Raw genomic sequence first — 14,829 nt, 5'->3', positions numbered from 1 at the left:
TTCCTGGGCATACGCTCGGCCCGGCCGGGCCAGCCTTCCCTCCACGCGCGGAGCAGTGTCAACAGAAAGGCTCCCGTGACATTTCTGCTCTCCATCAATTACATGCGGGCTCTTCACCGCCAGGAGAAAATACATATTGTGCTCCAGCGAGAGCCATTGTACCGAGGTCAGCAGGAACTCATTGTCCTTCTTGCTTCAGAACAAGGCAATCCTGACATCTGTAAGATTTGCTATAGATAATCCAGGTGCTATATGCTCAGAGCAATGGGCTGGCGGAGGGGAGGGGGGAAGCGAGGCTGGGAGAGGGGAGACAGACATTGAGGGGTCTCCTGAAGGCTGGACCATTCAGTCCTGGGCTTGCCTGGGAAGGTTTCACCGAATGGTCTGCATCATTTAAGGGGAAAGTAGGTACTTGGCGAATATCTACAACACTGTGCTGGACGGCCCACCGCATACCACTACCCCCCCCCCCCCCACCACCGCCCCCCGTCACTGGAGCTGGACAAGTCAGGAAAGGAACCCACCAGAGAGACACCGAGGGGCTCACGTCCCCGCCTCCCAGCATGTGGCCTGAAGTCCTATCCAGGGCGTCACCGACCGGATAGCTCATATCGCTAAGTGCGATGGGCTGGGGGTCAAAGGCTCAGGAGGCGGACGGGCCGACTGGACGGCCCGCAGAAGCACCTGCCTTTTTTAAGTCCATGTGAGAGGAAATCAAAAGCAGATCTGACGACCAGTCAGGGAGAAGCTCTTCTCCAGAGGAGAGATTTTTCATGGAAAAGAAAATTCGGCGACAGGCAGGGGACTATGCTGTGAAGACAAAAGGACTACAAAGGAGGGAGAGAAATTCCGACGGGGCTTCCGTAGGGCAGCGGGGAGACTCGGGAGCAGCACGTGAGCTGCCTCCCCGCCGTGTCAGAGGCACAGGCTGAGTGTGTGCGCGGGCACGCCCGTGTCACAAAGTGTGTGCGCGCACGTGTGCCGGCGCATCTCCCCAGCCTTGGTGTGGGGCCTGTCGAGGCGGGGCTCGGGGCCGGGGGGAGTGGCGAGGGACCTGTGCTTTTCCAGCTGTGGGGGGATGGCGACGCTCCCCCGAGTCCTGGGAGCTCTGGCTCCGCTGCTGGCCCAGCAACAAACGCATCTCCACTTGGGACTTTCAACCCTTAGAGACGACATCCCTTCAGCCTGTAACTGTTCCCTTCGGTCATATCCCGAAAAGTGAGCATGTGATTTCAATCTGAAATTAAAAGTCGTGTCTGAATAACACAACTGCATTCTCATTTCCTAATACCCTGGTTTTTACTACTTTGCATTCAACTGTGAAAAGTCTTTTAAAACTCGGAACAGCAGTAAAACTTGAATGAATTTTTGACCCATTATTGCATAGCGGGCGTGCCTTCCAAGTTGGAGAGACTGCCAAGTTCTCCCCACCTAATATTTCCACTTTAATTGTGCCACTTGAGAAATTTACGTGCCTCAAAATATGGCATGAATCTTACGCTTATTGCAGTATCATTAGCAGCAACATTTAAGCAACATCTGTGTGCCATAGAACTAATTGAAGGAGCAGAAGTGGCAGCTGTAAATCCACAGGAAGACGGCAGTTTGCACCCAGCACTGCTGAGTTAGCTACTAACTGTCAGCCTGTTCCCGCAATCTGGGCTTGAGCACCGTGGTTACAGGCACACAGTGTCCAAAAGAATACAGCGCGTCGGCTAACGGTCCTATTCACCACTTTGCTGCACCAGTTTGGCTGTTTTTCCAGTTTCCTTGTTGAATTTCATTATAAATTTCTCCATTCTTGTAAAAAGTCCAGTAAGAGACGTGTCTGACTTTAAACTACTTACCTGAGTCGAGAAATGCTGGTCTGGCCAGACCGAACTGGGAATTGATTTTTTTGTGATTTAATAATTCTGCTCTCCCCTCACTCCTTTCAATTGCTTAAAATTTTTTATCCCACATGTCTCTGTAAAAAAATAACTTTAAAATCCCGAGTAATGCTGATATTTAAAGCAATGGCATTTTCTTCCCGTGAACATAACATTTTCGGTAATCAATACAAGATGGCAACCGTAATTCATCGCTGGTTGGGGTGGACGCAGCTGGCAGAGTGTGCCCGGGTGTAAGAGCGTCTCCCATGACTCACCCGCTTCACACATCACGGCTGATGAGCGGGAGGCCAGCATCCCTTAGTTCAGACCCAAAGGCATCGACTGCTCTCCCTCCCTCAATATTAAGAAAAATGATACCGATTCTTCCACGTAGGGAGCGAGTTAAGTTGGGAGCGAGGGATTACTGACATGCCTCTTTTTGCAGGAGAAATGAGGGCATTGGAGCCACTGCTTTTTACTCAGAGTATCGCTTCCACTGAGCACAACTGGAAAAACTATTTCTGACACCTCCTGCAGAACGCAGCCCCAGCTTGCTTTTAACTCCGGTCTCGCTTGTTTCTGTCTTGGCAGTGAGTGGATGCTTCTCCCTCGGCGCCTGGCCCTTAGACAATGATGTAACTGGTATCTTTCGAAGCACTCAAGAGTGCTGGAAATACACAAAAGAAGGCCTCCTTCAATATGTGATGACTGGTGTGTTTGCCAACAGCCCGACTTCATTAGAAGATTGGCACGTCCACCCAGCTGCCATGTGACATGCCGTCAACTGTGGACATTTGTTGTCTTAATGCTCAAGTACTCAGGGACTCAACTGATAAGGGAGAAACTGTTTGGACTCGGCTGGACCCCATGCTTAGGGTGGCACGCCACCTCATGGTATTGGAAATCAATAGCCACGTGGCTGCTCAAAGGTCGGGGGTCTCCAGAATTAACTTCACGGTACTAAACTACCATCCCTTGTTTCTTGGTTTGTTTTCTAACAATAATACATTTTCACGGGGCCTGGTTAAAAACCGCTTACGAAACACGAAGTGAAAAAGAAAATAAAACACAGAATCACTGGCTAACAGCTGCCGGTTTCCCTCACCCGCTCAGGGAACATCCGGACGGAAAGGATGCTGGAAGTTCCATCCATCTGCAATTCAGGTGTGTTTTTTTTTTTTTTTTTAATCTATTTCTTTTTTAGTGGTGGTGTTTTAGTCTTAACACAAAAGGATAAAAGCTGGTTTGTAAACTACCCACCTAACATCAAAATAATGCAGCTTAATAATAACTTGATTTTATCCCTGCTCTGGGATGTGGCTTGGGGATGTCACAGCACAAAACGTAGACACAGGAATGGGACGTGTTCCTGGTATTTCATTTTAATGGAGAAATAAGCTCCCACGCCTACCCAGGCGGAATCGTTTTTTTGGACGTACCTCCTGAATGAAATCCTGAAGCAGGGCTGTTCCACAGCGCCATCCCAACCCCTAGCCCCTTACAGAACGTGAGCTCTCTTCACCTTTACCCTCGGAAAAGCTACTGAGGCCACAACAATAGATACCTGGGTTACATCTATTGACAGCAAACTAGGAAATAAAACAGAAATTTAAAATTATTTATTGTTTAAAAATAGCAAAACCTCGATTATATATATACTTGCCTAAGTTCACAAATAATTAAAAAATCTCTATTTTCCAAAGCAAAAAAAAAAAAAAAAAATTTAATAAGAAGGGTGGCACTGTTTTCTGCGTATGCAAATCTCCCAGTGCCGGGCATTTAGGAAGACAGCTGGTTCTCCTGTCTTCTTCAGACCACCGTGATTCCTCCTCTTGGCTGAGGAACTGGCCTCACATGGACTCGTAGCTGAAACGGGAGGACTTTCACAGCCTTTTCAGTAAACTGCAGATATTCTCCTCTGGTCCTGCATCCAAACTGGACAACGGAGTTGTTCAAGTTCAGCAGCCGCGCAGGACCTGAAACCACGCAGCGAACCTCTCACTGAACTCGGTCCCTCCATCCTGCACTGTGCAGGGCTCCCCGACCCATGGCCGGGTCTGTGACACCGTGCATCGGTCATCTGGAAGTACTGGCTCACTGTGTTACACACGTCTTCCAAATACTGACGCATTTCTTTACATAGTATTGCGAAAGTAACATCTGTTTACGTCACCACCAGTCTCATCAGAAAAATCTAAGTACTCAGAAGCCGTAAAGCTCACAGCGGCAGATGCGAGCTCCCCAAAATTCTCATTTTTCTTCAAAAACAAATTTTTATCATTGGTAACAAACACTGTTGGTCGCTCTCCTTGAAGGGACAGGGTCACTTGATTCCTTTTTGAGAAAATGTCCAGCAAACCTAAGTCTGAACGGCCCTCGTTGGCCCAATCGTCTTTCACCGTTAGGACAGGGGCCCGCGGGTTCACTCCTGAGCAGCGGCTCTCCCGCTCCCACCCACTTTTCCACGGGCTCCTCTGAAAATTCGCTCTCCGGCCTGTGGTTAACTGGGCAAGTGGAGCTCTTTGTGCCGAGCTGGTGCGCTAAGCCCAAGAGGGTTTGTGCGGGCCGCTCCTATCTGGGTGTCTTGCTCTGCTATGGGTCTGAAAGCTCTCGGGGCCAAGCCTTGTCTCCCAAGCCCAAGGCCTACAGCTAGCGGATCCCCAGGCCAAAGCCCCGAGAGGCAGGGGGTCCCTGCTCTTCACGTCTGCTCGAGCGTCTGGGCTGCAGGAGGGGACGCGAGCTCCCGGGAGCGGTGGCTCTTCTGGTGGAGCGGGCGCTGCTGGGGGCCCCCCAGACTGCTTCACCGGGCGGCTCGTAAACAAGCTGTGGGGCCCCTCCCGCAGGGCCTCCGCCCACTGTGCGTGCCGCCCGGGGCCGCAAGCCTGGCAGAGGCCGGGCCCCTCCTGCGGGAGTGCGCATGGGGGACCCTCCTGCTGACTTGGGAGGACACCGCCCCGACTAGTTCACGGGGCTCGATGGGAACCATTTCTGGAGTCACCCACGGCGCCAAGAGCCTCCCAGAAACAGGCACACGGCGTACAGAACGATGGCCTTCAAGGACCTGCTTGTGTTTTTCAAGATGCAGACATTCGACACAAAGTAGAAGAAAATGCGGGCAGCACATAGGTCGTGAAATAGTATCACAAGGACACCAGTGAACCCACAGCCAGCCTGAGAGCTGGAAGGTGCGAGCTGAGCCCTCCCGGAAGGCGCGAGCCTACCTGAGCGCGTCCCAGCAATGGTTCCCATGCTCGTTCGTCCTCCCGCCTCTGCCCCCGAGGCGACAACTTCAATTGTGCGTTCACGTTCCCGTGTCTTTTCAAAGGTCTGATCGTATATACGCGCGCGCGCGTGTGTATATGATTGTATGTGTGCGTGCGCATATTTGTTTGTTTAAAGCGATATGCATCCCTCGAGGCTCGTGAGCTTTATAAAACTAGTATCACACGTCTGCAGCCTTTTGCCCCGCACTTTGTTTGCTTGTCTTTGCATTTCTAAGTCACGCCTGTCACAGCACGCGCCTGTGTCCGCCTTCACTGCCGCGTAGTACTTCATTCACCCTGTGAACAAACCTGCAGGCGCACGCGTGTTTCCGCCGGGATGGACGCTCAGCTTCGTCCGGGCTCTTGCTCTCACACAGCAGGGCCGTGAACACTCTTCGGCCTGGCTTCTGCGCTCAGGTCCACAGACTCCTGTGGAGTGTGCTTGGAGTCGGTGGGGGGGATGGGGGCAGGAAACGGCAGTCAGAAGCCGAGCGTGTTAACTCTGCAAGTCAACACGCAGTGGCTGTCGGGGTCATGGCATGCAGACTCACAGACTCTGTCCCGTTCACTATTTCACGGACTCTCTCAGTTCCTGGAACATTCACCGAAGTCCGTGCTAAGTTTGCACAGACACGTGTGGCCCACTCCAGACTTGGCTCTGGAATGATAAGCGTGGGCACTGATCACAGCGGGGTCATGCTGATTGTGAGGCGAAGGCCTCGGGCTCAAGCCTGGACTTCACGACTTACAACACGTAACTTTCCTGTTGAGGGGAAGCCTACATCATCCAAGCCGGAGGGTCACAGGCGTCGGCTTGGATGAAGCACGATAGAGTCTGCCTTTGTCGGTAACGCCACCTATCTACTAAAGTGCTTTTTGATGATGCCACGAGAAGGTCGTTTCCACAGCACAGACGTGGGGACCCAGCGACTGCTGGTTTAGTCCATATGCAGCGTTGCTGTCACTGTTCAGCCCCAGGAGCTGAGAAGAGGCCCAGCCAAAGGCTGCAGGGCGCCCAGGGGGCGCTCTCGGAATGAACGACCCGCTGGAATGCTCCCAGGATGCTTGGAAAGCTGGCTTTTCACCTCTGCTGGGCCCTGGTCCTTTGCTTCGTTTGGGCACAGATTCTTGTTTAAAACAGTTCTTTACAGGAATGTCCTCTGGTCGCTGGCCTGTCTGAAGCAGACACCTGCCAAGCTGTGTCTGAGTGCTCAGTCACCGAATGCGTGGCTCGGCCGTCATTTTTCTTGAGGCCGAGTTCATCCTGCTGACCGCAGCCGACCAGCTTCTGTTGGGCGCTGGCCTCACCTACATCACCCTCGGTAAGTCTGGGTCTCCGGGACCAGCTCGTTGTTATTTTTGGCCCAGGATGTGGCTCTGCTTACTGGCTGCTGTGTTCCTCCAGTTGTGAGGAGAGCTTCCAGGGGAATTCTTCAGATAACCATCGTCTTGATCTTAAATGTAAATATTGTCGCCCTGGTTTAAAGAGAGATTAATGATGTGCCGACAGCTCCACACATCCTTAGAAAGTAGCACACCAAAGAGAACACGCGATCGTCTTTTCTCCAATAACGCCAGTGGAAAACCCACACCCAGGGGTGGACTGGTCAGGCCAAGTGTTGTCCAGGTCTGGGGCTTGGATATCTTTTCTGAGTGACTTGCCCACTGAGAAGGAGACCCTGCATTTATCTCTTAAAGAAGAAAAGAGGATACACTGCACGTGCCAGGCGCCTCACAGCTCCGTCTGCACCCTCAGGAGGAAGTGCAAGGTGGCATCATAAACTCTACTCCAGAGAGGGGACGTCAAACAGGTTTGCTGCCGACCGGCAGGCCACGGCTAGTACCCGAAGCCACCTCGGGGCTGGCCACACCTGGGCCCTGCCCTTCCCCCCAGCCTCGACCAGGCTGTGGGCGCTAATCCGTTCGCGACCTGGAGCCTCGGGCCAACCCAGCCCCTCCCCATGGCTCCCTGAGGTCCTGGGGCGGTGAGGCAGTCGGGCTGGCCAGCTGACTCCTCCCGGCCCCACGGTAGCCCGGGGCGCACTGCGTCCCATCTGGGGCTAAGGACAGCCCGTCTTGCTTACGCCTGCCCCCTGCCTGGACAACCACATCTCCCGGATGAAGTCAGGCCACAGCTCCGTCAGAGACACAGTGAAAGTGTCAGTACCAGGAGGACTGGCCAATTATACTCCTCATCTGAATTCCTTATATTTTCAAAGTGTTTTACACTAATTAGTTAGTACCGTTAGCTCTAAGGATTACACAGCGACATTATGTAAAACACAGGGAAGCCGAGACAAGAGGGCTGGCGTCGCGCGGCTCAGGCCTGCTCTGCCAGGCGGACTGTGTTCTCATGGGTCCCGACCCCGAGGACAGAAGGCCCCCCAGCCCGGCCCACGCGGTCCTCTCCCGGGCCCGCCCTCCTTCTGGTCTCTCTCCTGCCGGAAAGCCTGTCCTGTCCCGTGACAGCTCCCCACGTCAGAGGTGCCGCGCGACACTCAGTGGGCCAAGGAGCCGTTCAGAGGGGCACGCCGTCCCCGGGCAGGCGGAGGGAGAGCCCCCAGAGGGCGTGGAGCTGCGCAGGCCTGGAGGGGCTCCTGCCCCATGCAGCTGGCGGTGCTGGAATCCGAGGTGTCCCCCTTTCAGCACAGGGCTGATGACTGCCGCGCACTGCTTTCCTGACTGGTGACCACACCAAACCCACCAAGAACGGACCCCTCGTGCCTGGGGCTGCGGCAGGGGTGTCTGTCCTCCCCCTGCCCGACAACGGCCACTTTCCTGCTGGTCCCTGGTTTCCTATCGCAGGGGCCAAAGCCACCTGTGCTCACCTCTGCTCTAAGGCATCTGGCTGCTCCTTCCACTTGAAATGCCCTCTATGTCCTGTCCAGAGCTAACAGTGCCGCTCGAGCGCCACCTCCTCCAGGAAGCCCCTCTTGATTTTCTAGTTCACCCACACCTCCTTCCATGACTCTGTACTCTGAGACACACCCCGAGCCGAACTCGTATGTACACTGGTGCCACACGGCCTGGTTAGGGAGTGTGCACACTGCTCGCATGGCCTCACTGCTCTGCAAGTGGAGAGGGGACCTCTGGTAAACAGACGGTGGGGCTGTCTCCTGAGCCACACCACTCCTGAGACCAGACTGCGTTTGCCAGCGTTGTCTTCTCACTACATCTGCCAGGGACCCTTCTTCATAGAGGAAAGAGATGTGCTTTCATAAGTACAAACATAACCCATTTCTACTGGAAACATTTAGGATCTACAGATTAGCACAGAAAAGGAAATCCAACTACTCACGATTTCCTCGGGCTGAGATAATCATTGCTGTACTCCACTCCACAGATGGTCTTTAAAAAAAAAAAAGATATATTATGTATGTATACATATGTGTGTTTATGTGTAAATATATATCTTTAAGACAGAAACATGGATCATAGTTTTCTGATTGTATAATACATACATACATACATTCTATAAAAGTTTAACAACACTGGAAAGCAACACAGACACACACACACAGCAATTCTCCCCAACTCTTTCCACCAAGATATCTCCACGAAAATACTCTGATGGATTCTCTTCCACAGTCTTACACTCTTAAGCCCAACTAAACAAACCTGTTTCATAGAACAACACGCCTTCATCACTCAGCAGTGAGTCAAGGCCCTCTTTTTGATGTCAATAAACACAGACTCACGTTACCATTTTTAGTGGCAGGATTGCCTGACATTGTACAGATGGATCATGACTTAGTCAACCCATGTCCTTGGGACATTTATGTAGTTTCCTACTTGTTGCCGTCACAAATAATGGTATGACAAGTATCCCTGTAACTGTAGCCTTGTATACGCGTGGAAACCTCTCCCCAGAGTAAGTTCCTAAAAGTGGAATTGTTTGGGGGAATTTCACGTTTTAACATTACCTAACTGCCCTATAACGAAATGGCCTGCTCCTCCGGCAGAGAGAGAGAGAGACAGAGAGAGAGAGGGAGAGTGAGTGTGTGTGTGTGTGTGTGTGTGTGTGTGTGTGTGTGTGTGCGTGCCCATCCTTTGCACAACGCTGCAGGCAGAGAATTACACATTTTTTATTATTTAATCCAGCTTATAATAAAGTGCTGTCTCACACTTAAACCTGCAGTTCTGGGACCATCAGCCAGGCGGACATCTCTTCATGGGATGGCTGATGTCATCCGTACCCTCCTCTACTCCCAACCTGCCATTTGGGTCCATGGATCCACTTGGTCTGTTCTGCATCAGCCCTGCATCGCCCTGTTTATGGTGGATTCAGGACACCACGCTGGCATCACTGGTACCACAAACGTACCTGGTGGCTCCTGAGCAAAGATGCGTCCCGCTGGCTGAGCTGAGCTTGGCACGCCGTCCCTGACCCGCAGAGCCGGCCCGGCCAGCGGGGAGCGTGGCCTTTGCGAGTCACCTTTGTCGCTGCTTACGGTCCGTAAGCAGTGCTGCGGCCATGGTCAGAGTCTTGCCAGACATTCTGAGTGTCACCTGCACAGGGCAGCCTCTCGGGTCACTGCTTGGACCTGCAACACCCCGACACAGGTCTGTTGTGACTCTGCACACCCATCCTGGTGTTTGCAACAACCCACAACCTCCGTTGTCAACAAGCCAGAAAAGAGGCAACACCAAGTCTTTCTCACTTCAGGGACGGCCTTGGCAACCCATGTCAGAGCTGCCCCCGGGCTTCACTGTAAATGACGGTCAAGGGGCAAGTGAAGGGAGCAAGGTGAGACTCTGATGCATTAAACGCTCAGGAAGCCCATGCAAAGTGGACGAGTGGCTGCTGAGATCACACACATCCCCAGGGCTCCCGCAGCTAGCCTGCGGGGGGTTCCACCACCGCCGCCTGCCGAGCACGCAGGACGCTCCCAGCAGCGGGCTAAGGGCTTCCCGGGATAACTCACTGCAACCTGACAGCGTGACGACGTGCCACACACCCCTCTACACGGATAAGGAAGCCGTGTCAGTGTCCTGGGGCCTCCGCACCAAAGTACCAGTGACCGGGGGCTTAAAGCAACAGAAACTTGCTGCTCCGGAGGCCAGGAGTCCGAGACCCAGGGGTCGGCAGGGCCGCGCTTCCCCAGAGGCTCTAGGGGGAGACCCCTTCTGGACCCTGGAGCCGCTCCTGGCAGCTCCTGGCAACGTTGGCTTGTGGCCCATCATCCCAGTCTCCACCTCCCTCTTCACAGGGCCTCCCTCCCCCTTGGGTTTCCTCCCCCTTGGCCTCTGAGACGGAGGTAGCCATTGGATTTAGGGCCACACAGATAATCCGGGATGATCTCACCTTGAGATTCTTCACAGAGCCACATTTGCAGAGATCTTTTTCCCAAATGAGGCCAGATGCGCAGGTCCCAGGGGTCTGCCCGTGGACATCTCTCTTTGGGGCCCCCAATTCAATCCGCTACAGAAACCAAGCTGTGGAGCGGTCACGTGGCACACGCAGGACAACGCAGCCACTGAAGTGGATAAACCGGGCTCCGATCCCAGCTCCTCACCCGTGGGCATTACTGCCGCCTGCCTTCCGCACAGCAGCACAGAGGGGTCAGCTCGAGGGGCACCGAGGAGAGAACGCTCCAGCCTGGCACTGTCCTCCCAGCATGGAGCCCAGAGGCCGCAGCAGCCTGAGAGTTCAGAACCAGCACGACAGACACCGGCTGGAGAGTCCACAGACACCTGTGTCGGGAGTGGGGTCTGCGAGAAACCCTTGGGGGGTAGTGGGGACGACAGAGGGGAGAAGGGGGCGAGGAGGGGGCTGGGGACGAGAAGAGGAGGCCATCACTGGCGATAAACGGGCCGGCAGCACCCTGGCAGGCTCAGGCCTAACACGTGACGAACTTCCACGCTTTCCTTGTGAAAATATGTTCATCGACATCTGAGACCAACTGGCCTGAAACTGCGGAATACCTGTCACATTGCTTCCTGGCACTGACGTCAGGCGTCTGCAGGGAAGAGGACCGACAGCTACGTGCCGCTTGGTGCTGTGATACGTAGACGTGTCATTCTGAATCTCAAAGAAAAGGCAGTTTTTAAATAAATGTGGTTCTCAGCTTGGCACGAGGCACTCGGCCTGGAGACGGTGTGGGAGCCCCGCGGCAGGTGAGCAGGGCTGGGCTCTCAGCTCAGACTGGACACAGGCTTTTGGCTAAAGTCACGTGGAGGCCAGAGGTGTGTGTTTGGGACACAGCTGGACGACACAACCGGCCCGGGAGTAAGCGATGGCGCACACACTCCCAGGGCTCCCTGGGGGCGGGCAGGGGGCTGTCCTTCTCCCAGATCAGCGGCAGGAAGGAAGTGCGCCTCCCACGGCCCGGCTGGGGGTCCGGCAGCACAGGGACGGCGCCAGTCCCCGTCGCTGTGGAGGCAGGTGGGCGAGGACCGCGCTGCACCTCTCCTCCCTTCCTGGGGAGAGAGGAAGGGCAGGGCTTCAGGGCTGTCAGACACACACAGCACCTGGCTTTTCTCAGGGCCCCAGAGATTTAAAATCGCTTCGTACTGCTTTTGTCGCAGGTTACGTAGAGTTTATCCCAACAAAAGTACACGTTCTGGAACTGAACGCTCCCTCGTGCCCAAGCTGCTGTCTCCTGGCCGGCCGCTGCACTGCTGGCCTCGCAGCAGCTCCTCCTCGCTGCCCGGGGGCCGCGGGGCCAGCGCGTGGTCACTCTGGGTGGCAGACAGGCAGCCAGGGGCCCTCGGCCACCGCTCAGAAGAGCAGCAGATTAAAGGTTCCCGTCGGAGGCTGCAGACGAGGCCAGCACCCCCTGCCACGTGCAGAGCTTCCCTGTCACAGAAGCTAGCGGGGTCAAGCGCCTCCCAACCGCATCAAGCCCGACCTTCCTCGACGGAACTGTGGCCGCCCTGCCCCCACGTCCTGACTGCCACCACTTCTTCCGAGGCTCTGTTGGCTTCTGGGCCTTCAAACACCTGCTGTGCCGGCCCCCTTGGCCGTCAGGCCAGGCCTTGTCGCGTTCCCCTCCTCCCGGGCCTCCAGGGGTCCACAATCGCCCGTGAGGGGCCCCTGAGCTCGGGGTGATGGGCCACGTGTTTGCACCCACTCTGCTCACAGGAGCTGGGGGGACAAGTCCAAGTTCAGCTGGATCTGAGGCTCAGCTTTCTGCTCCTCCAGCTGGGGCCAGACCCCCCCCCGCCCACAGGCCCCTCAGAGGCCCGGCGGGGGCTGAGGCTGGCCCGGTGCAGAAGAACGTGCCCACAGCCCCGGGGCCAGACCTGCCCGCTGGGCCCGCAGCTCGGCCGCGCACCTGCGCCTGTGCTTCCTGCCAGAAGTCTCACATGTGCATCCACTCCGCCCTGTTGTCATGGCGATCAGAACACGCAAAAGCAATACTTTTTGCACAATATCACATGTTGCTTAATGTTTGGACACTGATATCTTCTCCAGCTGGGGTTTTCTTAATTTAAGTCAACAAACCAGTCTGGAAGCACACATATTGCTTGTGTTTGGGAACCAAACAAGAGTGACATGTGACGGGAAGACTTAAGAAAGACCCTGATGTGTGTGTGCGTGCGGTGCTGTGTGTGCCAGGGGGATGGCCCAACCTGAGAAACAAGGAAAGAAGAGGTGAAGCTCCCAGCCCCTCTGCTCCATCCCTGGCTACCCCCCTCCGTTGCCCCGGGACTGGCATCGAGACACAGGCACACGTGCACGCACACACATACACACACACACGCCCGGCAGAGCCGCTTGGAGAGCTCCCTGGAGCCAGCTCGGAGCCTGGGGTGGCAGATCCTGCCCCCTCCTTCAGCATCCCGTCGCATCGGAGTCCCTGACGACCACTGGGAGAGTCCGTCCTGTACCCTGTGGCCACTTGAGAGTCCGAGCACCATCCCCCCATCCCAAAGTGGCAGCTGCAAGCAAGCTGCTAGGTGGGAAGGCCGCTGCGGGCGCCAGCAGCACTAACACCATGTTTTCGGATCAATCTTAACTGCCGTCCGCGTGGAATATTTTTCTTGTGGCTTTTTTCAGTGAAAAAAACATGAATGGGAAACGTTAAAGGCCTGTTAACGACACCCTTTCATCCATCAAGGCGCTGTCCTCGCGTCCTCGTCCACTCCCGCCCGCCCAGCACAGATCCTACCGGAGGCGACCTGGGTGACGGAGGCCAGACGCCGTCCATCTGTCCGCATCTGGAGCCACAGCGTCCAAGGACCCTGGACGGCTGCCCTCAGTCACTTAGAGACTTGGGTCCTGCAGTTTCTCCAGGCTCCAGGCCTGGCTTTCAACTGCCACCCTGTTTCCTTCAGACAGACAGACAGGGGCTGCTTGGCAGAGTTCCATTTAAATCTCAGGGTCTTTCAAACTGATAACAGGTAAAATTGATGTGAGCTTCAGCTCCCTAAACAAACTTCAATCAAATGCCCGTGAAGAAGAAAGAAAAACCCTGTTTGGGCCGGGAGAGGCCAAACACAGTTCAATCCTCACCGAGGGCGTCCAAGTGCCCGTCCCCAGGACCCCCCGCCAGGATGGCAGCGAGGAAACCTACCAGCAGACAAGGCACCTGGAGGCCCAAGCGCGTCCCAGCTCAGAGGCCACAGGGAAAGGCTTAGCTTCCCGACCGGTCTTCTGGGAAACTCTTCTGAGTAAAAGAAAACAGACTCTGGAGCCTTCTGTGCGCCCCACGGTAAGATAACTTGTTACCATTGCCGCTTGAAATCAAAACAGCACTAAGGTCCTGGGCAAGCTCTGAGGTGAAGTGGACTGTCCGCGCCGACTCGGCTGTGACGTCCTGCCTGTTCCCACGGTGGCCGAGGCTCGAGCTGGCACTGCTGCCTGTGGCATAGCTGCAGCCGCGCCAGCAGCCCGGGTGAGCCTGCGGGTGCGGAGGACGCAGCCAGCGGGGCCTGTGCGCCCTGCGTGCCCTGCCTGGGCTGCGCCAGGACAAACGCGCCAAGCGGGGCTCCCCGCCCCCTGGGCTCCTCTGAGCAGCGCCTAAACCCACGGGCTCCACCCGACCACGCCACCGCTTCCCAGAGCTCTTGGGCCACCCGCCTGCTCGGTTCTCTCCCACGCTGACGCTTCTAAGGAAGTTCGGTCTGGGATGACACTGCTGTTCACAACAGCTTAAGGAACAGTGACTCCCTCCCTGGACATGCCTGGCTGCTCAGAGCAGAGGCGCTGCCTAAGGAAGAATGCGGGGTGGAAACGCGAGGCCCTGGGCGGGAACGGGCACCCGAAGAGCGCGAGCTGGAGACGACACTGCTGCTAGGCAGTGACCACGCCGCACCGGCCGGCTACTGTCTGTGTCGGCTGTGCGCAGACTCGAGTTAAAAACCCCGACCAACTTCCTCCACGGCGGACCCGCCCCCTTCCCCAGAGGCCTGGCTGCCCGAGCGGCTCCGACCCCTCCCCGCACCTCCCCTGCCCCTCGGCAGCACCAGCCCCTCTTCTTCGGGCGCCAGGGAGTCAGGCTCTGCCGTCGCGTCCCCCCCCTCTGCAGCCTCAGACGCGGCGAGCGAGTGGGTCTACGTGACCCTCCCGCCCGTCGTGGGAAAAGCACCAGGAGAAGAACACGATGACCCTTCGCAGCCCAGCCTCCCGCGTGGTCAGGGCAGTTATTTCATTACATGTGTGCTTCCGCAGAAACAAATATTATTTCTGAATCTTTCACGACCCGGGTGTTCGGGAACGGCGAACACAGCACGCGCTGGCCGAGTGGCTG

At 55.7% G+C, this 14,829-nt stretch overlaps 1 protein-coding gene and 1 long non-coding RNA gene across 4 annotated transcripts in view; both read right to left on the bottom strand.

Annotated features, from left to right (window-relative positions):
- The window catches only part of MGMT (O-6-methylguanine-DNA methyltransferase), a 348,914-nt gene that overhangs the window by 48,364 nt on the left and 285,721 nt on the right, over nucleotides 1-14,829 (bottom strand). The gene's annotated exons all lie outside the window — the stretch shown is intronic.
- Nucleotides 3,080-13,268, bottom strand: LOC116741403. Its single transcript, XR_004346132.1, has 4 exons — nucleotides 10,440-13,268; nucleotides 9,459-9,678; nucleotides 8,433-8,482; nucleotides 3,080-6,610 (listed from the first exon to the last, which is right to left on the bottom strand). It is a non-coding gene; the product is annotated as an uncharacterized LOC116741403 (long non-coding RNA).

Source organism: Phocoena sinus, chromosome 16, assembly GCF_008692025.1.
Source record: "Phocoena sinus isolate mPhoSin1 chromosome 16, mPhoSin1.pri, whole genome shotgun sequence".
Taxonomy (NCBI): Eukaryota; Metazoa; Chordata; class Mammalia; order Artiodactyla; family Phocoenidae; genus Phocoena; species Phocoena sinus.
Note: the sequence above shows the minus strand (reverse complement) of the source record. Positions and strands in the feature narration are given on the sequence as shown.